Here is a 22,187-nt window from a genome sequence, read left to right as displayed (position 1 = left end):
ACGTTGACAGCCTAGTATAAAAATAAAAAATTAAATAAAAACCTGAAGCCCAAACTTCAGAAATAGAACCAGAATGTTGGGGTGTGCCGTCATGATAGAACAAAATAAATAAGAATAAGATAAAGACAGCAATTCACCTTAAACAAATGATGGCCACACAGGTGTAATGTACACAATCCAACTTTCATCTTTTCAAAAATTTGTGCATTCTAATAGAAAAAGTCATTTGTTCCATCCTGAAGATATCATGAATAAGGTCAATCCAGTTGTCCACTGTAGGTATATCTTTTAGCTATGTTCTAGTAGTAATCCTACCAGCTACGCTTAGAATCCCAAATAGATATCCAACATGATGTTTAAAATTCTTATGATTACACCTACTCCCTCTCCCCCAAGTTGCATATTAATATTGAAGCACGATTGGTTCCCAGATTGGCACTAGACTAGTGCATTAAAGCGTCAGTAGGAAGAATATTTTCGGTATCATTGGGCAAAAAATTACATAATAACCTTTCAGCATATTGTAATTCAAGACTTCTGCTCCTCCTCATGGCTCTGTTTTCAGGCTTTTGAACATCTAGCCCGTGACGGGAGACTTTGACCAATCACAGGTCATTTCAGAGAGAGAGCGTTCCTATTGGCTGTTCATTCAGCCGAGGCAGCTGTCAATCACTCGCAAACTCCGATCGAACGGTCAAACTAGGCAGCGCTGATCAAATATGAATCAGTATTCTGTTACGTTAATGCCAATTTCTCTCCTCAGATGTTTTCAGAATCATCTTATAGTGTACGGTTTAGCTGTAAAATGAGGACGTTTTCTCCGGCTGGTGGGCGGTGCTTGGTATTTCCTCAACTGATCTCAACACGGCTGCCGGGTCACAAACTTTCTCATTTTACAGATAAACAGTACACTACCAGATGATTCTGAGAACATTTGGGGACAGAAATAGGTATAACAGTAACAGAATATTGATTCATATTTGATCAGTGCTGCCTAGTTTGACTGTGATCAGAGTTTGTGAGTGATTGACAGCTGCTCAGAGATGGCAAGGCTCCAGCTCGGCTCTGATTGGTTGTTTTCCTCCGGTGTGTGAAATCTTGCAGATGCCGTTAGGAGCACAGGAGGACACAGAGGAACATGATTTTTTTTCAGATTACCTGTCTCATGCACTACTGTCTGGATATAGCGAGCGTTTTATAAAAATAACTTTTTTTTTAATCATATTTGCTACGACCTGCCTACTCCAGCTTTAAACTGAGATTTGCAGTGAAAACAGGCCCCATGCATCATTCTGCACAGTGACGCTCAACATCGACTGTAGGAGAAGTGACACTAAGCAAAAGACATTGTTGAATGGAGTGGCACTAGTGTGAGGCCGGTAGCGAAAAACTGTCACTGCTATGAGGGATTTCAGTCAATAAAGTCATGTTGCGGATTGTAAAATGAATAATTGTGGTATATTCCGCAGTGTTTAGTTAATTTTGTTCCGTGTCTAGTGCTGCAGAAGACAGACTGAGAAATGTCTCTGAGTGTGCTTTGTTCTTGCATTGAATAGATTTGAACTAATGCCAGTATCAACACACGGAGCGAACGCTGACAGTAACTCATTCTCTGCACTTTCTTTTTAATCAACAAGTAACGTGTCCGTAGGAGACGGGCTGTATGATATTGAATTTCCAAGTTCTGTTGTGTTCCACGAAGAGGAACATTAAGGGCTCACACTTGTGACTGGGAGAAAACGCAGTGCGTGCAGAGCCATTGTATCAGTCTGTCACAGGTCAACAGGAATAGATAGAGAGTTGTTGTTGCGGATCATTGACGGCCCCACTCAAGGTCACTTCGGTGTGGGCAATCTGGGCATGTTGTTTGGCCTGTCCTGCCTGTCTGTCTGACCTACATCTCACTGCACTGGCTAAATATATACAGTAGACCCCTCGTTACAAAGCTCACATTAATCTGGATAAAACCTGAGCACCGGTTCTCTCTCTCTGTGTTTGACTACAGCCTCCTCTTCACAAACTTCCCCAGGCTGACTTTCCATCTCAGTCAGTCTTTCAAACATGCACTCACTATCCAGCAAAAAAAAAGAAGAAAGAAAGGCAGAGGCAGGCATTCACACAAACATGGCACACGCATACACGTTATCATCTTGTGAATAAGACAGGAGCTGTAGCCACAACAGGTCTACCCATTCACAAACTAATCCTCTGTACATTCCGAGTATACCGTGTGTCTGTTTGATATGCAAGCCGAACTATTTATATCATTTTGTTTGCCTCATGCAGAACACACCTGCACATATTTAATCACACGAGTCACAGGTGTGCATTCTTTCAGGTAGAAATATCACACCCGGTAGCTACGACTGTGTTACAGCAAGAGAGTGTGTGTGTGTGTGTGATATACGACAGCGGTTCTGGTTCGCCTACGGCACTGTCCGACGAACTCAAGTGAATACCAGTAGTAGGGATGCACCGATACCACTTTTTTCAGACCGAGTACAAGTACAAGTACTTACAGTCGGGTACTCGCCAATACGAGTACCGATACGAGTACTTCTCTGTGCCAAAAGACCCTCGCTAACAGCCAGCTGGAGGGTGTGAGCGACACACGGCAGGCTGGAGAGTCCTTGTCCTGGGAGGTCGGCTTGGAAAGGCTTGGGGCGAAGGTGGCTCGCGGCCGCAGCTTTACAGCGCCCCGCGCCCGGACCTCGCCGCACCGTGGACAAAGCGCTCGCTCCATCTCCCCGCCGGGGACGGCCCCCTGCTCCCGGGACGGACTGTTCTTAGTGCGTCCCAACCGCGTCGTGCCGCCAGATCGGGGTTCGGCCCACGTAAAAGGCGCTAGGGGTCTGCGGAGATGTCGGCTACCCACCCGACCCGTCTTGAAACACGGACCAAGGAGTCTAACACACGTGCGAGTCAGAGGGTGCAGTTTAAGAAGACACGCTAAGAGAAGTACGCTAGCCCACATAAAGTTCTATAAAAGCTTCATCCTCGACTCTTCTTCAACAAAACCTGCGAGTAAAGAGTTTGGTATCACAAAATGATCCGTTCCATCTAGCTAACTGTTTCAACTGTTTATTCACTACTTTTAGCTAACTGCTGTATTTCTATCATTTTGGCTGAGCCGATACTAGAAGGTGGATTTAAACACTGCAAACTCACTGATTGGTCAAAAAGAATCGTCACTAGCGCGACACGAGACATCCTGCACAATCTCGCCATTTTTAAATTGCAATTGTTTTTTTATTCACTCTACCGGGATTTTTTTTTCTTTTTAAATGGCAAGTGAGTGGTCAGTCGACATAGTGCAGACGTTCCTCTGTTTGGTTGCCAATGAAAGGATTCAGCGAGAAGATGATGTCATGGCAGTTTCACGTGGCGTCGCTATGACGGTCAGCTAAGAGTTCTGCCTTCATTGACGGAGTAGCTATTATCTGCAGCGGTAAACAAAATTGAAAGGAGCACCTGGTACCAAAAGTGAATGGAGTATAGAGTTGAGTTGAGCCAAACCATGCTGTGGAAATTAGCCCTTAGTGTTCAGTTGTTACAGTATACTGAGTGACAGCTGACTCAGTAGGTAGATTTCTACTTTTTTTTATTTTTTATTGAAATAGTAATTTGTAATTTTTAAAATCAGTTGAGGTGCTCTCCATCCCTCCATCCATCACTTTATCACCAGGCAATAACAAACATCTGTGCACACCTGGTGAAGCCCGGAGAGCCAATTACAATCATTTGGACACAAAGGACAAAGACTTGATAAGGCCGCAGTTAATTGGGAAACAGCGGTGGTGTCGGGGATTGTACCCTATCGTCAAGGGATGACATCATGCGGTGACGCCACTCGATGATGTCACAGCATTCATCATCTTTTCACCGCTTCTATGGCTTTTTTTTAAATGGAGGAGGGATAAAGAGGCATTGATTGGCTCGTTGATTGTACCTCAAGGCTTTCTTTCATCACCACGCTGCATTACCTCATGCTGTAGCAGAGGCAAAATAGCTCCAAGTAGGATATGCCGATCCGTGAAAACAGCAACAATGCAGGACTATAATCCACATCGGCTATTTAGCAGATCAGATTATGAGCCCGGCAATGATTATATACACGACTTCAACTTAGCGTCAATGTTTGAGATCTGCTTTTATACTCTTTCTCCGGGAACAAGGCTTAAAGGTTGTGATTGGGCTTAATAGGCATTTATTGGGTTAATGTTGGAGGGAAAGTCTTTTCCTGTCTTGGGGGTGGGTGGAGGAACGTTGACGCTCGGAGGCTTATGAACCTGCAAGTCAAACAGTAATGAAAACAGTTGTGACCTGATTTCAAGCGCTGGGGAAGAGGACATGGAGACGGAGGGTTTTTAGTTACAGACAACACATCACAGACAACAATATGAGAGGACGACAGAGCTGCATGCTTTCCTTCTTTTTTTCTTTTCCTTGCTTGCTTTCTCACTTGCTTGTGTTCCCTTTCACTTCTTCCTGTTACCTTCCCTCTCCGTGTCTGTCTGTGTATCTAATGCGGCCACCCCGTCCTGCGAGGAATAGCTGTCACCCCGGGGGAACAAAGGGCTCGAGCTCGCTCTCCGGAGCAGGAAGTTGGCACGGGGCCAAGGGTGGAAAATCTATACTTGGTTGCATAACATAACATATCTTTACCTCAGATGAACTCTGAGGAGGCCTGGCAGCTGTGAGCAAACAGAGCTGGAGGGCGGGAGTTTGTGTGTTATTAACTGACTCTGTGTCTGTGTGTGTGTCGGGTATGAGTGTGCGCTCTATGCTTCTGGTGACTTGTGTTTGCTGGCTGGCTAGTGCTGCCGGCCTTAGGCTGTTCGAGAACCCCTCGACAGTTGAGCAGAGTACAGTAGAGTCAAATAGACCCTTGTTGAGAGAAAAAAAAAAAAAAGGCGAGGATCAGAGTAGTAGAGTAAAGGAGGCCGAGGCCAAGCAGAGCTCAGGGTTAGACTCAAACACAACTCTGTGGCTTCTCCCTCTGGCCCAGCCAGCCCGTAACTACTATCCCAACTACAGCTGCGCCGTGCTCTGTGATATAAACTTTCTGCTCTGTTTAGGCTCAGAGAAATAGCTGCAGGATTAGTGTGCGTTACATGGAAAGTTGTATATTTGACTGGAAAATTCAGAGCAGGATGAGGATTTCATGTCACTGCTAGAATATAAAACACAGATGGGCCCGATTTGATTCCGTGAGCTCTCAGAGCGGGACGATCTCTGCTCCTCTTCATGACAGTTTATAAATTCACATCCACGCTGCACTCCTGTTATTAAGACGTCTAGCTTGGTCCCTGAATAAAAATTCTTCTAGGAGCCCTCTGTTGTGATGTGATCGCCTGCAACCGTGATGGAGAAACCGTGTGCGCCGCTCCTCTTTTGTGGCTGCGCTTTCTTTTTTTCTCTCTCTCGAGCAAGCGGACCCTAAAGCAGTCGGCTCTCTGACGTGTCGAGCGGCTGTCAGTCTCTTCAGCGCGCACCGACGTCTTGAGAAAAAGCCCCGTGAAACTCAAACTGGTCTCATTATGGTCATCATCTGGAATAGAGCGCAATCATCTCCGCCACCTGTGGCAAGTTGCGGTGGAGGGAAAGACTCTTATAGGCCTTATGGGCCTGTCTGTTATAGAGTCGCATACCAATTCACACACTATTCATTTTGTTATTTTTTTTTTATCCCTCTGCCTTGTTTTTCCTCTCCGTCTGCACACCTGAATAAAAGTATTTCCCAGCTAGAGTTAGGACTCATATGGGGCCCACAAATTGACTGTATATTGCAGCCAGGCTGCAGAGAGTTATGATGGATAGGGATGGTGTGGGCGGGTATGCAGAGGTGCATATTATGGTGCCGTTTTTTTTTTTTTTAATACTTGGAGGAGCTGAAGGCCTCGACAATGGTGTAGAGGAGTGAAACAACCGCAGAATATTTTTCACTTCAGAAGGACTAAACAACACAGTCTCACGGCATTTGTATTCACAGACACATATTTCCCTTTTTCGTGACGCTCAGCACGACTTTCAATGACCTAGTTTTAGTGTGTTTTCCTACAAATGTCCAGCAACATGTGACACACGTGTCAATTTCCGCTCCAGTCTTTTTAAAATAAAACTACTCAGTTAGGTTTAGGAAAAGATTGACTTGGTTAGGCTTAGGAAAAGATCGGCTTGGTTAGGCTTAGGCAACAAAACTACTTGCGTTCGAGTTCAAATAACACTCGAAGTTGCGTAACTTAAGTCAAATCGACTTCGTTAGGTTTAGGAAAAGATTGTGGTTTCGGTTAAAATAACTCTGTCAGAAGTGCTGGAACTTAAGTATGAAAGTTCCATGAGAAATAAAATAACTTTGACTTGTGTTTTCACACGGGACATGAACACTGGCCTCCTGGGCAAAAGTCCTGCATTTTTTTTTTTTTTTTTTTTTAAAGTTATTTTTTTGGGGGCATTTTCCATTTTTAGTGACAGGACAGTGGATAGAGTCTTGAAAGGGGGGAGAGAGAGAGTGGATGCGGAAAGGGCCACAGGCCGGATTCGAACCCGGGCCGCCGCGGTCAGGACCAAGCCTTAATACATGGATGCCTGCTCTACCAACTGAGCTAACCCAGGCGCCCAAAGTCCTGCATTTTTTGACCCACCCATCCACCCCGGCCTCCTCCATATGCTGCTCTATATACTTCCCGGTTCACAATTATGTGGATTACATACAAATGGATTTTGTGCTGACCATCACGGAAAAAAAATTCAAAATTTGTGTCTATGTACACAAATCAATACATACAATTTAGTGAGTATTTGATGAACTGCTGTGTGACTGGGCTGGACAGAAAGATTATAGAAAGAAATACAGCGAACAGAGGAAAAGAGGGGAGCAGGAAAGGAACCAGGCGGGAATGAAAGAGGCCATAGTCGGTGTATTGTAAATACAGTAGACTGGGGAGCACTCCATGCCCTTTTATTTTTTCTTGCAGCATGATTTGTTTGATTTACTCTCTATCAATCAGCGGAGGATGTGTTTAAACGAACTCGAAGTATATTTGAGAAAGCCTCTTTATAGCCGAGGCTGTTTGTATTCTCCTTTTACTTTCCTTGGAAGCAGACCGTGATTAAAACAGACGATATAGGCGTATTGTGTTTCCTAGGGGATTGGAAGGAATGCAAAATGCATCATAACCATATTATACTAGTTAGGAGCGGTGTGCGTTGCCAAGCCTCTGGATACAGGAGGGAGTGTAGACGCAGTTGCACTAAAGAGTCCCGCAAAGAGCCAGAATCCCACAACTGCAACAACACAAGAGGACATCTGACACTGTTGGACTATATTTGACTTTTCATAGGATACACAGTACCGAAGCCTTCGCTGCATTAGAAAGACAACTTTTTCTCAGTCTGTGAAAAAGTGAACGGAGGAAACCCGTCTGTCTGTGTGTGTGGATGTGTGTCAGAGCGCCGCAGAATCCGTTTGGCATTTTTGTTGTGAGGGAAGCATGTTGCTGGTGGGACTTTGGCCTGCACAATCCCTCCTCTGTTAAAACAATGCGGCAGTTGTCCTCCCTAACCTAATTACTCCCTCCCGGGGGAGAAAGGCAACAGCACCAAATCCCATAGTTAGGAGCTCTGATCTGGGCCCTGCTGTAAGAAAAGGCCTCATTCATTTCCCTCCCTCCTTCCACCACACATGAATGAGACACACATACACACTTTCTATTTTCCTCTGCGATTGGGTTTGACCTGATAGAAGCTAATTACGCTCTAATACATCCTGATATTTCTCTTCTTAGCATTTTATTATTGCTGTTAATTTATTGATGCCGAGGATGTAATTGCATCTAAAGGCTAAGTAATGTAATGGTGACGTTCTACCATGAGTTCAGTTTTAGAAACAGTCTCCTGATGCATGTGTACACTAAAGAAAAAGCTGTAGTACCGACGCAATACTGGGATGACTTTACCCAGTACCAATGGGTAGTTCTACGGAAGATTATTAGGGCCAGGCATGTCAATGTTGAGAATAAAGTTAAAATATGGTACCATTTCAAGAATAAAGACGAAATGTTGAGGATAAACGTCCAACTTTTGCGAATAAATCAAACTAGCATTAGCACTATGCTGAAATTTTGACTATTCTCAACATTTCAACTTTATTCTTGAAATGCAAAATAACATTTTGCTTCTTATGCCTGGCCCTAATATTCTTCCATATATTTTTACACCGTGTTAGCGTTGTTTTTTTAATATTACTCTTGGGTTATTTACCCAAACTAAAATATTTATTTTGACTCAGCATTCAACACAGGGCTGGGAAGGTTACCTTAAAAATTGTATTCCAAAAAAAATTACTTTTTACTAAAACAATGTATTGAGTAACTTAATCCAAGTATCATAATATTAAAGTAATGTAACTTGATTACTTTCCGTTACGTTCAATACCAAATATCCAAATAAAGACAAAATAAAATAAAAATACTGAAATTTTGCCATTATTTTGTACGTAAAGCAGAAAAGAGGAACAAACATTGCAGTAAGTGCAAGTTGTGCCTTCCAGCTGTGAAAATGCTGTCATCATCCAAGGACTGAAATCATTTGGCACATTAGTGTAACCGGATTTGACTTTGGATCAGCGGCAGTACCCATATAAATTAAATTAAATGAACCTACATGCTAATTTCTGCATTCTGTTTGTTCTGTATTATGTTTGCTGGACCAGATATTCGAAGCAGTTTGCTCATTTCCTGTCAACTGTCTTTTTACGCCTCTCGGCAAAATAGATATAATCCTGATAAACTGGAAAGTTCAAATCATCCTGCTTTGTGATAATTTACACTGAACTGTGATGTTGTTCCCCCTTTCTGCTTTAAATACAAAATAATGGCAAAATGTAATTAACGTTAGAGCCATTGTGTGAGATTTTGTGTCGTGAAGTGTTGTAATGTGTGCACATGTGCATGTTGGTATATTGTTTTTTTATTTAAAAACACATTTTAAAATTGTAACCTCGCTAATAATCCCCATTTTACTAAATATATCTGTAATATGATTACGTCTTTTTTCTGTAACTGTAAAGGAAATACCCTGTTTTTGTATCCTAACCGTTCCATGTTTTCCGTTACTCCACAAGTTCAAGTTTTACCTTCAAATTGTCACAAATGTATCGTTAGTTGTAAGAAGTATTGTGCATATGACATCCAAAATTATAAAGGATAAACATATTGTCAGGTATCAGTAACAAATGTTGACATGTAAGTTTAAAAAGAGCGATGGTAGGGCGCTGTTGTAGCTCGCCTGGTAGAGCGGGCTCCCCCTTGTACCGGGGCTGATTCCTCACCGCAGAGGCCCAGGGTTCCAATCCGACCTGTGGCCCTTTGCTGCATGTCATCCCCTCTCCCTCCCCCTTTCACAACTATCACTGTCACTGTCACTATCAATAAAGGCATAAGAGCTCAACAAAAAAAAGAGCGCTGGTAGAGTATAACAGTTAGTAACTATAAAGAACCCAAGCGTAGCCTAATGTTAATAGGTGTTATTTTACCGATGAGTACTAAGTAGGGATGTTAGAAAATATCAAGTATCACAATGTTATGTTTTGTGATACTGTATTGATTCTCAAAAACACTATCGATTTTGAATTAATAGTTTACATGCAAAGATGAACTCAGTCAATACTTTATTTCATTTGCAAAGATATGTGGCCTCTCACAGTAGTGCTATGATGAAGGATGTTACAGAGACTCTGAGAAATGTCAATGCAGATCCCACCGTTATGATTGCATAAAAAAAAGTACACTTGTTTTACTCAGATTTTATGCATATGGTGGTGTGTTCTTTATATTATAAAGTTTTTCTCAACTTAGTTTTTAAAAATTGCAATATACATTGTTGTAACTCCTGTATCATGATATGTATTGTATTGACAGATTCTTGCCAACACACAGCCTAGTGCTAAGTCAAATTCATTTATATTAATAAATTGGGTCGATTTGAACCCAGTGTTAGTGATATTTTTACTATATATATTTACCCAAATTAAAATCAGATTAGAATGTATAACACTAACAGCGGGTCAAAACAACAGTTGGTGCTATATTGACCCACAATGGGTCATTTTTAAACCCAACGGTTTATTTATGAGTTAAAACTAACAAGACAACCGAAATACAACTTGCTTGCGTGCTTTGCACTTCATCTTATTAACTAATTATATGTAAAAATCGATATGTTTGAAACACACAGTCTTATTTCTATATATGACGCGTTCATCAGTGTGATCAGAAGTATTTGTAAACTAAAAAACTAGACGTCTGTGTGGATGATGTTTTTTAGCTTTTTAGTTTTGCACCTATATCCTTTGTTTGGCCTCCCTCGCCCTCCGTAACCTCTCGTCTTTCATTGCTGCCCTCCGTCACTTACTGGCACCGCGTCGGGGTTTTGAACACTTTATTACTGTAACTTCAGACAAGGAAGTCTGCATAGGAAGAGGGTAAAGGGATGTGCGTGTGTGTGTGTGCGTGTGCGTGTGCGTGTGTGTGTTATGTGTGAGTGTGTAGTGGCATTCACCGAAAAGAGGAAAGGGTGTTAAAGTCTTAATTCTCCGTCTACGAACCTGTTTGGTTCTGTTTATTTGTCTATGCCCTCTCCGGAAGATTAGAGCAGCCATTGTGTGGAGGCTTGGGAAATAAAGCTTGTAGTTTATATTTGGAGATTGTTGCGGTGCGGCGTTGTTGGTCTAGACTGTTATGGGTTTAGACGTCTTTGTTTGTTTATCTGGAAAAAGAAAATTCCATTTGTTGCCACGGAGATCGAGATGTCCTCAGCGAGGGGGAGACCTGTTCATGTCTCAGATTACTATACTTTTCATTTTCTATATGACATTTTCAAATGCTTCTAGATGACTTTGTGGCCAGTTTTGTTCCACACTCGGAAGAATAAGTGTAACAGACCACATGTCCTGGTATACTGGGGGCATATAAGGAGACAGTGGTGTTTGTGTATATGTGTATGTGTATGTGTGTGTGTCTGGTCGTGCAGTGTTTGTCTTAGGCCGAGCTCCTTTCCTGTGGTGTGTGTGTGTGGGCTTGAACGCGTCCAGCTTGTGTGGACTCTGCGCCCTGTTTGTGCGGCTCGACGCTCGCCCCACGGCAGAAGCGGAAGCTCTGCTTTAACAGCATTAGCAGGGCTCTTCCTTCAGCCCCCCCGGCCCACTCTGTTAACCCTATCACTGTCCTCCTTGCGCTCTCCTTTTATACTCCCGTTCATTAGCCTCCACACTTCTTTTTACATTTAACTCTTCCGCCCCAAATTCAATTCTCCCAACTCTGTCTTTATTGAGCTCCTTCCAGTCTTTCTCTGTTTAATACTAATTTATTAGCCTCTCCTGTTTATTCAGCCCCGCTGCCAGCTCGTGAAACCCGCCTGTCGGTGGCAGCCATGATTGACTTTCTCTTCAGTCTCATTATTAACCCCTTCGTTCCCATTTAAGCTAGCAGTAAGTTTATTACCCACTCATTATGTTTTAGTTCAGCACTTTCACCGGCCCTAATAACGGATTACGGGTGTTTTTTGATTTGATTTTGAACCCACTTTGTACATTTTTTTTCTGCACAAATCAAATCTTGACCTTTGTTTTGCTATTATGTGACGTGTGTCGTAGTTAAAGGGAACCTGCTTAAATGGGACATATCATGAAAAACTCTGTCAGGGCTTGTGCACATACTGTACATGTGATATCTGGAGTGCCTACCAACCCACAAACTGTGAAATAAGACAATCCAGTCAATTTTTTAAAGTTCAACCAAGCGTCAACCTCCGGTGCTGAGAAATGAAGCCAATGCAGAAGTGCCAAAAACTGCAGTTCCTCAAATGGCCACTTGAGGCTGGCTCCAAAAGCGAATCAATCTCCATAGAACCCCATGTTAACATGCCTTTACAGCAGGAATAAAACAGGTTTACAGTCTGGAACAAAAAACAGTGTTGGTCTCTATAGCTTTATACAACTGCACGTGGGGTGAATTTGTGTACAACTCACCCGTTTAAATCATATTAGAGTTTGAAGTTAGGCATAATCGAGGGCGTGGCCGGCATACCAGGTTGCTAGCTGCTAGCTGTCTGCTCTGCTGCGTCACCTGGTCCTGCCTCAGCTCTACCGACAATCCACTTTTGGATTAGCCGGAAGTTAGGCCACAGAACTTATGTTGCCTAGAAGTGAAAGTCAATTGTTTGTTCCATTGCAACAACAGCACCCAGTAGCAGAGCTAAAGCGACTACCGAACGCCAGTAAAACGTCCACCTAAAAAGTGCCGTGCAAAAGTAAAACTAAATTATTTCTATTCTATTGTCATATTCTACTGAAATGGCCTGTGTTGAACAATAAAATATTATAAATATAATAAGCGTTTTCAGTCCAAAATGGCGGCTGCGGCTGTTGTCAAAACTACACGGGAGTTTTGTCTCTTTGCTTCTATACTCTTTGGTTAGCTTGTGTTGTCATTGCCGAGATGGCGAAGGCCAGAGCCGCCCACTTTGATTTTCACAACGACACTTCAGAAATCTATGGGCGACGTCACGGAGACAAGGTCCATATTTTATACTCTCTATCCGATTCAACTAGCCATTCGGATTTGACCACCCTTACAATGTCACATGCAGGCTCATCAAAATACAGTATACCCCCCCACTCCCCCGGCCGTCAGGGTATCTCCACCCACAGCTTGAGAACTACCTTTGCAAAGGTGCACCGTATTTTTCTCGAAGCCAATCAGAGCAGACTGGGCTTCTTCAGGAGGAGGTCTTAAAGAGACAGGTGCTAAAACGGAGTGTTTCAGACAGAGGGTGAATACAGGTATATTCAGACAGACAGTATGAGGAAAATAATGTGTTTTTTGAACATTAAAACATGCAAACATGTTCTAGTAGAAAACCCAAAATACAAGTATGGACCTGAAAATGAGCGTGATATGTCCCCTTTAATATGTTTCTAAACATGCTTTGAAGAATGTAAATGAAATGCTTTTGCAGTGACTAATAACGGCAAATTTTCCCGCTATTCTTTTATTCTCACTTTCCTTTTCCCTCTTCCCTGCCCTCCCTCCTGTTCTTTGTCTTTATGCTATTATTTCTGCCAGGAGATGGCCTTTATCAGGGCTCGTACAGACACATACAACCACACCTCTGTCAAATATTCGCCCCTGGTTAGCGCTCTCTGCCCACGGAGGGCACCAAACAAAGTACAGGCCCACGGGGCTGCGCGCCCAGCTTTTCCCTTCATTCAAGAGCCATACGGGCAGGACCTCAGATCATCAGGCTTTAATTAATAACTTATGGCTATGGCTTAAGCTCAGTTACTTGGCTAATTTAAATGGAAACGTATAAAGATAAAAAAGAGGATATAAAGACAGGAGGCCGTAAGGGGGGTGTGCACAGACGTGGAGGGTGAGACAGTGGGGGTTGTGAGTTAGGGATTGCGGCAATACATTTGCATAAAGGGCAGGGCAGCATGCCCAATGGTGGAAAAGGTTGGCATCACGCCTTTCAGACTGGCAGAGAGGGAAGACTGGAGAGAGAGACAGAGAGAAGGGGGGGGGGTATAGTCAATAGTGCATCCCTTGTTCAGAAAGAGGAGGTCCCTAGCTGTTGGCAGGAGAGCAGGCTAAATCTCTAGTTTGATTGTGTGCTAGATTGCCCCTTTATTTGTCTGATTGCAAAGCGTTCAACACTGCATTAGTAGTGGGCTTTACTTTCCTGGAGCCTTTATGCAGGAGGGAGTTTTTCTGTCTTGGCCTGGTCTGTGATTGTGGCTCCACATATGTCTCCGAGTTTATATTGTATGCAATCAGCACATCAGGGGGAAGTTTCTGACCTGTCTGTTTTATCAAGTCTGCGTTGGTCTCCTCCACCCTTCCCTTCACATCCGCAAGCCTCCAGCTAAGGTTAACGGCCGTGTTGATTCAGCTCAATGATGATTCAGATTGTGTTCTCAGCAATTTTGCAATTTGTACATAGACAAATCGAGTCGTGAAGACAGCAGCAGAGAGGCAGCCAGTGGCTTTCTCCGTCCCTCTGTCTCTCAGAGCCACTACACTGCTGTTCTTCCCCCCTCACGCCGCCTGTGGTTGTGGTGATGTCATGGTAGTAGGGAGTGAAAGGGGCGATTATTTAGTGTGGGCCTGTTATTGCTGGCCCTGGGTCCATAAGCACTGTATATAGAGCCTTGGCGCTCCCCACATTGCTGGCTGGCCACCCGTGGTCATAATGACCACTGAGAGTGTGATGCCTGCAAACGCATTGTGACCACAGACCTTGATGACCCTTTTCATTTCAGCTCTGCGGTGATGGGAGGTTGCTGTATGTTTGAGTATAGGGACATTAGCATGAGTAAAGGGATTTTGTTTTTCAATCTCACACTGAACACTTTTTAATTATAACTTGGACCCTAATTTTGTCAGATAATTAGTCAAAAAATACTGGTATTCAATTAATTAATAATGCTATCAAATGGAGAAGGATATTATATACTTGATAAAGAACTAAAATGATAAATGTATTTTTTGCTTAATGATGCTCAAGCTGATGATGTGCAGCAAAACATTGTTCAAGTAGCGATCAAAAAATGTCCACATACAAAATGATGCAGAAGAAATCAAGAATATTTCCAAATGCCTGCATTGAAAATCACAATGAATTAAGATGAAGAAGTTATTATTCAGCAAACTTTATTATATGAAAGTAAAAGTACTCATTCTGCAGAAATAAAAGGCCCCTTTGACTGATATATTATTATATGGGACATTATTAGATTGTTTACACTGATGCATCAGCCAATCAGTCAGCAGCATTTTAATGTTGTAGCTGTTCGATAAATACATCTGTGAGTTCAAGGAAAGAAAAAAAAAAAAAATACAATTTCTGACATAAAAAATTCTCTAATCTTTGCTATTTTGTGAAATATTGGATAATTTGACCTCATTGGGAGTTGAACAGCCATTTAAATAAAACCATCATTGAAGTTTGGAAGGAGGGTCACTATTCATCTGAAACATAACAAGGAGATACACTGCAAGAAGCTTCATTATCCATAACAACGTATTGTATTTTATAAGCTTATCGTGTTTTTTTTATGTAAAATCAATACCTGAAACATTTCAGTCAGACAAATATAGTAATAATATTTGACATGTAATTATGTAAGTGTAAAGTAGCGTAAAATAGAACAACTACACAAATAAAATAGAAGTGCCTTAAAATTGTACTTAAAGGGCCAGTCTGTAGCAATTAGCGGGATATTGGCAGAAATGGAATATAATATTAAGAAGTATGTTTTTTTTTATTGTATAATCACCTGAAACTAAGAATCAAGTTTTTGTTACCTTAGAATGAACCGTTTCTATCTACATAGGGAGCGGGTCCTCTTCACGGAGCTTGCTGCTATGTTTCTACGGTAGCCCAGAACGGACAACCCAAACACTGGCTCTAGATAGGTTCCATTCACGTTTTCACGCATCAACCACCGTAGTTCTCCTACACGCTTGGCACATGGGAGAAGTTTCAGTTGTAGTACAGTACAGTACAGTACTTGTCCTGAGTAAATGTACTTAGTTCTATTAATCAAATCATCAAAAATATATTAGAAACAAGCTGAAAAAGTGCATCATTGTGCTTGAAGATAATGTATTGTGATGTATTATAAAAACGCTGTATAACAACGATATAATCTGACAGCAGCTAAAAGCTTTGAAGGTATAATATGCAGGGATTTTCTAAAAAATACAATGTATAGATTGATACAAAAATAAGCTGTGCGGAGATGTGGGTGTGTTTGTTTGTGTTTAAGAACGTAACTGCCGTGAAACAATCAGAAAATAATGTTTTATTTCTCTGATTCACTGCTTGGTTCTCACTAACGCCGTTCCCTCTCTTTATTCACTCTATAGCTCTCTCCACCATCGCTGCTCTCTCTCTCCCTTTTGTCCGTGTTTACAAACAACAACCGACAAATGTGACATATTTAAGGAATGTTAATAGAGTGCGTGTGCTCTCTCGTAAATCGATCTGAACCCAGACGTCATGCACCTGGTTGAGAGGAGGGTGGAGACAAAGCAGCATGGCTCATCAACTACACAAAAGCCAAACCAGTAGAACTGAGTATTAATGGTGGTGTAGGTGTCAGACAATCAGGATCTCCTTTGGTGCTGCTAACGCCGCTTTACCTTCAAACGTGGCGGCAGACACCGGCGTTCTGCTCAAGCGCGCGGCTCGTCTCTGGTTTGAAAACACAAATCGTGTTGTTTCAGCTCACTTTCTTCCTCCAGCGGCGTGTGAAAGGGCTGACTTTGGCGCTTCACACTCGTCTCTTTGAAAAGAGGAGCAAAGCCCTACAGCTTTGTTAAGCAGCAAGTTAACACATGAACCTGAAGATCCTTTTCATTTCACGGCGTGTTGAAATTCTCAATCCAAAAGCAGAAAGGGGGATCTTTTCAAGAGGGGTTATGGTGTAACATCCCCGGTGCTTTGAGCCTATTGATGAATCAACGACGCGCTTGTAATTCTCTGTGATGTGTGTCAACCACATCATCAGACCATCTAGATCAAAGATAACGTGCTATATAGTGGCACTGGCTGCTTCTATACTGTTCTAATGATATGATATCTCACTTCTAGTATGATCAAATGCCTCTGACGTGCTCATGAAAAATGAATCAGCTACCGTCAAACCGAAATAGGAATGCAGGGATCAAAGAGAATGAATTTGTTAAATGCATTTCTTTGTTGCAGGCCAGGCGCGTCGTGTTTACCGATTACAGAGCTGGTTTTTACCAGGGTAGAAAATTAACACCTGCCACCAGCCAAATGCTGCTAAAAGCTGGCTGTGGTTTGTAAGTTTCACCCCTCCACCAGCCACTTTGGCAGGCTCCTTAATTTGGATCTTGGTGGATGAAATTGCGGAAATTGCCTGGTTGTATTTTTTTTTTTTTTACGAGTTTAAATTGTTGTCTTTAAAAGAGAAGAGGCAAAGACAACAGAAAGGACATCTCGGTCCAGTCAGTAGTATCACCGTTTACTCAGCGTGCACTGGCAGCAGCGTGAGCAGCAGCAGCAGTCTGTTGGCTGGCACAGTGAGAAAACACTCAGTCATGGCTGTTGCGGTGCTGAGTCGGCCTGCCCGGGCATGGCCGGTCGCTCTCACGTGCACGCACGCGTTAGTAGTGAGGCGCAGGGAGGGTTCCTTCATCCAGCAGCACATTCCTTTAAGACGGCGGCACACTGCTCGGGGCGTGGTCGCATGTGCACGCATGTGGGCAAAAGTAGGTATCGTGTGTCGTGACGCACGGCACCTCCATTTCATAGGTGATGCACCGGCGTGACATCAGCGGTATCGTGCGGGATGCTGCGTTAAGTTTGGGTGAAATGTATTGTCAGCTGTGTTCCTCCGCCACCGCCCAGCAACGCTGCCATCTGCATCCAAGAAGATATGCACGTCTCAACATGCGTTATACCTCCTCAAGCAGGAACACATTGTTTTATTAAATCTCTATCACAAAAAAAAAACTAAGTAGCCTCAAGTGATCTGGTTTCTCAGTGCTTTTAGAGCACATGATGTGTTTTAAAACCCTTTCTCGTGTGAATTCATGTCTGTGTGGTTTGATTTGAAGAGTAACCTGTGCTCGGTGGCACCAGGTCAAACCAATGCTGCTGATAAATAAACCAGGAATAAGCCAGGAGCTCCAGACCTAGAGAGGTTGGAAGGGCCCAGTTGGGTTTTGCTGTGCAGCCAGGCAGCAGAGCCCCCTTTGTGGGACTGGAATGTGCCGTGCGTGCCTCTTCCTCAGCTGGTTACCCCCCCCCCCCCCCCCCACACACACACACACGGCCCACCCTGGGCACGTTAGCACGCAGCCACCGCAAATTGCTTACAGATTTTTCACACATAGTAACGTGCCGGTTTGTAAACTCAAGAGAGAAGTGCAACTAACGCAGGCGAGGCGTTGAGCTCCGTGGATCTTTACACGCATCAGTGTGTGTGTGGGGGGGTGTTCTGAGGTATTTTTTCCCCCCGGTCTTTAATGCTTGGGTAGGCACAGTGGAGCAAATATGATATAAAAAAAGTTATTTTTATAAAACGGTCGCTATATCCTGACAGTAGAGCAAAAGACAGGTAATCTGATCATGTTGTTAATCATGTTCCTCTGGTGTCCTCCGGTGTCCTCCTGTGCTCCTAACGGCATCTGCAAGATTTCACAGACTGGAGGAAAACAACCAATCAGAGCCAAGCTGGAGCCTTGCCGTCTCTGAGCAGCTGTCAATCACTCTGAACTCCGATCAAACGGTCAAAACTAGGCAGCGCCGATCAAATATGAATCAATCAAGTACTGCCCACCAGCCGGAGCAAACTTTCTCATTTTAAAGCTAAACAGTACACTACACTTTTCTGAAAACATTTTACGTGAGAAATAGGCATTACAGTAACAGAATATTAATTCATATTTGATCAGCGCTGCCTAGTTTGACCGTTTGATCGGAGTTCAGAGTGATTGACAGCTGCCTCCGTTGAATAAATAGCCAATAGGAACGCTCTCTCTCTGAAATGACCTGTGATTGGTCAAAGTCTCCCGTCACGGGCTAGATTTTCTAAAGCCTGAAAACAGAGCCATGAGGAGGTGCAGAAGTCTTGAATTACAATATGCTGAAAGGTTATTATGTAATTTTTTGCCCAACGATGCCAAAAACATACTGCCTACTGCTGTATTTAAAAAAGACATATCATGAAAAACTCACATGCAGGCTCATTAGAACAAACCGCCCACAGCTTGAGAACTACCTTTGCAAAGGTGCACAATATTTTTCTCGCAAGTCAATCAGAGCAGACAGGCGCTAAAACGGAGTGTTTCAGACAGAGGGTGAATACAGGGATATAATACAGGGATATTCAGACTAGGGTTGGGCGATATTGAAATTTCCCTACTGACGATATTGCTTTAAGAAAAAAGAGGATATACAGATATTATCGTCCAAAAGAAGCTGAAGAGATCGATAGATATCGATATCGATATCGATATTTATGGACTGGAGACACATACATTGCAATACATAGGTGGCCACAATGTTTAGACAGCTAGTGCTATTTTACACAATAACATGCCGAGATCAATGAATCAGATCAATCAGCTGGTGACTAGTAATTGCCCTCGTAGAGTCTCACCACCGTTTGTATTTGGTTACCTCTGATTGAGAGCTGACTGCTCACCGTGGGAGGAGTTTTGGTTGGGCTGCTCTTCGTGGAGGGAGTCGGTGGCTGAGTTTTAAGACGGGAGCGGAGATTTGTGGCGTTTCCATCTTTAGTCCCAGCTTGTTTATCGCACAGTTTACAAATCACTTCGTTGGTTCACGTTGTCTGGCTCTCCTTTTTCGTTTAGTTTAAATCCAAAGAATTGCCAATGACCCCCCCTTCTCCCCCTCCAACAAGCATACAGGAGACCAGAGAGAAAGACGTTGTGTGTTCAGCTCTCACTACTTTTGTAGCTCCTAACTGAATCTCCGGCTTCACTGTTTGTACTTTCCCATATCTGCTTTATTTGACTTCACTTTCACTTTTTAGCTGCGTAGGAGTTGTGTTTAGTTGCTGCTGATGAAAAGCCAACATTCCCTGATTTTGCTGCTTTAAAATAAAAGCTTTTAAATAACAAAAGAATGGGGACTTTTATTGTGAAGACTATAGGAAATGAAATGTGTCTATAACCATTTTATTGCTGCTCCTTTGAGTAGCTGTTACCTTGTAATGGAGACGTAAATCTCTGCCGTGCTGGGCATGTATGGAGTCATGTATGGAAAAATCCTACAAGACACTGGAACTTGTCTTGTGTCTTAAGGATTTTCAGCATTTATTCACTGACAGCCTAAACTGTGCAAACACTGCTACGCTCACAGCTAGTTACAGCTGACTTCATCTCACCGTCACTCCGTCACACACACACACACACACACACACACACACACACACACACTCCCTCGCTCTCTTGACCGCAAACACCAACACTTGCTAACATTAAGCACACCGTTCTCTACTTGTAGAACACATTTTAGTTTAAAAAACATCTTAAAAATACACAATTTAAAAATACATAATAAAATATACATACAAATACATAATAAAAAAAACTACGTTTTGCCCCGGCGAGGAGTCATTTCAGGCCTGCCGGGCTTGCGATATACCGGCTGAATCCCTGTATTCAAAATAATTGAAAGTCGTTCTGTTATGTTGTAGTAGAAACCCAAATTACAAGTATGAACCTGAAAATGAGCATGATATGTCCCCTTTAAATGTAATCCTGTGTCTCCCCCCTTCTTTAATGATTAACAGGCATGATTACTGTGTGTGAAAACAATGGAGGGTCACGCAGCAGGCAATGTAGCGTGTTCTGATTACAGTATTTTTTGGTTGACAACACGCCTGGCTGCCATCTTGTGATATATAAATCCCCTAAATGTCTATTTCATAAGGTGGAAACGTGAGTTTTAAAATGATACAAGACCAGTTTTGAATAAAATATCCACATCTGGATGAATCCAAATGAGATTCCACTCATTAAATGTCCCCCACACAAGCCTCCAGTATCTTTGCACTCTTAAGCGAATGATTGAATCCTCCTGCATCCCCTCTCCGTCCCTCCTAACCCCGTCTCCTCCCCTGCTCTGGCTCTCTGTCAGCGGTCGGAGCCGGGGTCAGGGGGAGCCGGTGTCAGGCTCCGTCCAGGGTCAGGGACACTCAGCTGGGCAGGAGAGGACAGAGCGGAGCCCAGACCGGCACAGAGCCGCACTAATGAAGGGCCAGGCGGCTGGGAGGCCCTCGGGTCATGCAGACCACAGTTTAATTGGTCTAATGAGATGCAGCGCAGCTTCGCCGAGGTCAGGTACCACAGGGCGGAGCAGGACAAAGCAGGGCGGAGAGGCCTAGTGCTGCTGGGCATTATGGGTCAGAGAGAGACTTTTATCCCTGTCTGAGTTTGTTTAACTTTTATTAAGTTAAAGATATTTATGTAGAAAACTCATATTCTGGGCATTCAGAATGGTTGGAATTATTTTTGATGAAACATTTCAATGTTGGTTGGAAAACAAAACATTCAAGCCAAGGATTTATCAACAACAAAAAAGAATGCATTTCACCGTGCCAGAGTTTTGATTATTTGGCTTTAGGATTTGGACTTCGGAGCAAAGCTCACTTTTACCTCCATTGTTTCTTGGAAAGTCAAACAAGGTTGCCCGCATAAACACCGAAATGATACTCGTAATTGCTCTGTCATTTTAATTGCATGCATTTTATTTGCCTTCATTTTTACATGCATTCATGTGGAGGGATTTACTTTGTAAGCAGGCAGGACGGCCTCCTGCTAGCTGCTTTATTAAGTCTTAATATTTATTCATTTATTTATTTATGACATGCAAACATGTAAGAAAATAGAATAAGTATTTAGCATGTATTCTCTTATAGTGGACAAATTCATGTAGACATGCAGGAGTGTTCCACATTGAAGTGACTGAAAGAAAAATCGAATTCTGATCAACATGATTAAACCTAAATTAAATTATAATATTGATTCTTTTAATTTTTAGGGGGAAAAAAAGCACAATAAAATGGAAATTATTGAGGAGTTAAATAAAAGCAAACAATAAATAGAATCATTTTAAGGCTATTCGTGCAGAGTGAAATAAATAGCCCCAATATATGAAGTATTTAACGGATGGAGCCTCCTCTGTCGTTTCACAGGCGCACTAATGAATCAGACTGTGAGTCTGTGAGCCTTTTCTCTCCTCACTCAAAGAGTTAATCTGAAGTTGGCAGCCAACTCCACAGTCTCGGTCAGACGTGCGGAGAATTGATAAAAAAAAAGGACTTCAAAATCATTTCTTTTGTCTTGTCGTGGACTGTTTAAATTCAGCTTGAGGGTTTTTATGCAGCATACTTTGAAACCTTTTGAAATCGACGCTTTTGCAACGGAAAATCGATTTTGGGGTCTTAAATATCAATAATTATCAAAATATCACATCAGCAACATTTTTTATATTTACATGAATTTAGATTTATCTATTTTAAATACGAACTTGATTTTTTTTAAATAAAAATACTAAATGTAAATCAGAACCGTTTCCAGCAGTCATCCGGGTCGTTCAGGGCCTCACAGGAAAGCTCGTTTATT

General features: G+C 42.6%; 1 protein-coding gene across 8 annotated transcripts in view; it reads left to right on the top strand.

The window, feature by feature from the left end:
• nfixb (nuclear factor I/Xb) overlaps positions 1-22,187 on the top strand; it is a 202,025-nt gene that overhangs the window by 31,856 nt on the left and 147,982 nt on the right. The gene's annotated exons all lie outside the window — the stretch shown is intronic.

This window comes from Sebastes umbrosus, chromosome 14, assembly GCF_015220745.1.
Source record: "Sebastes umbrosus isolate fSebUmb1 chromosome 14, fSebUmb1.pri, whole genome shotgun sequence".
NCBI lineage: Eukaryota > Metazoa > Chordata > Actinopteri > Perciformes > Sebastidae > Sebastes > Sebastes umbrosus.
The sequence above is the reverse complement of the archived record's forward strand: the minus strand, read 5'-3'. Positions and strand labels throughout refer to the sequence as shown.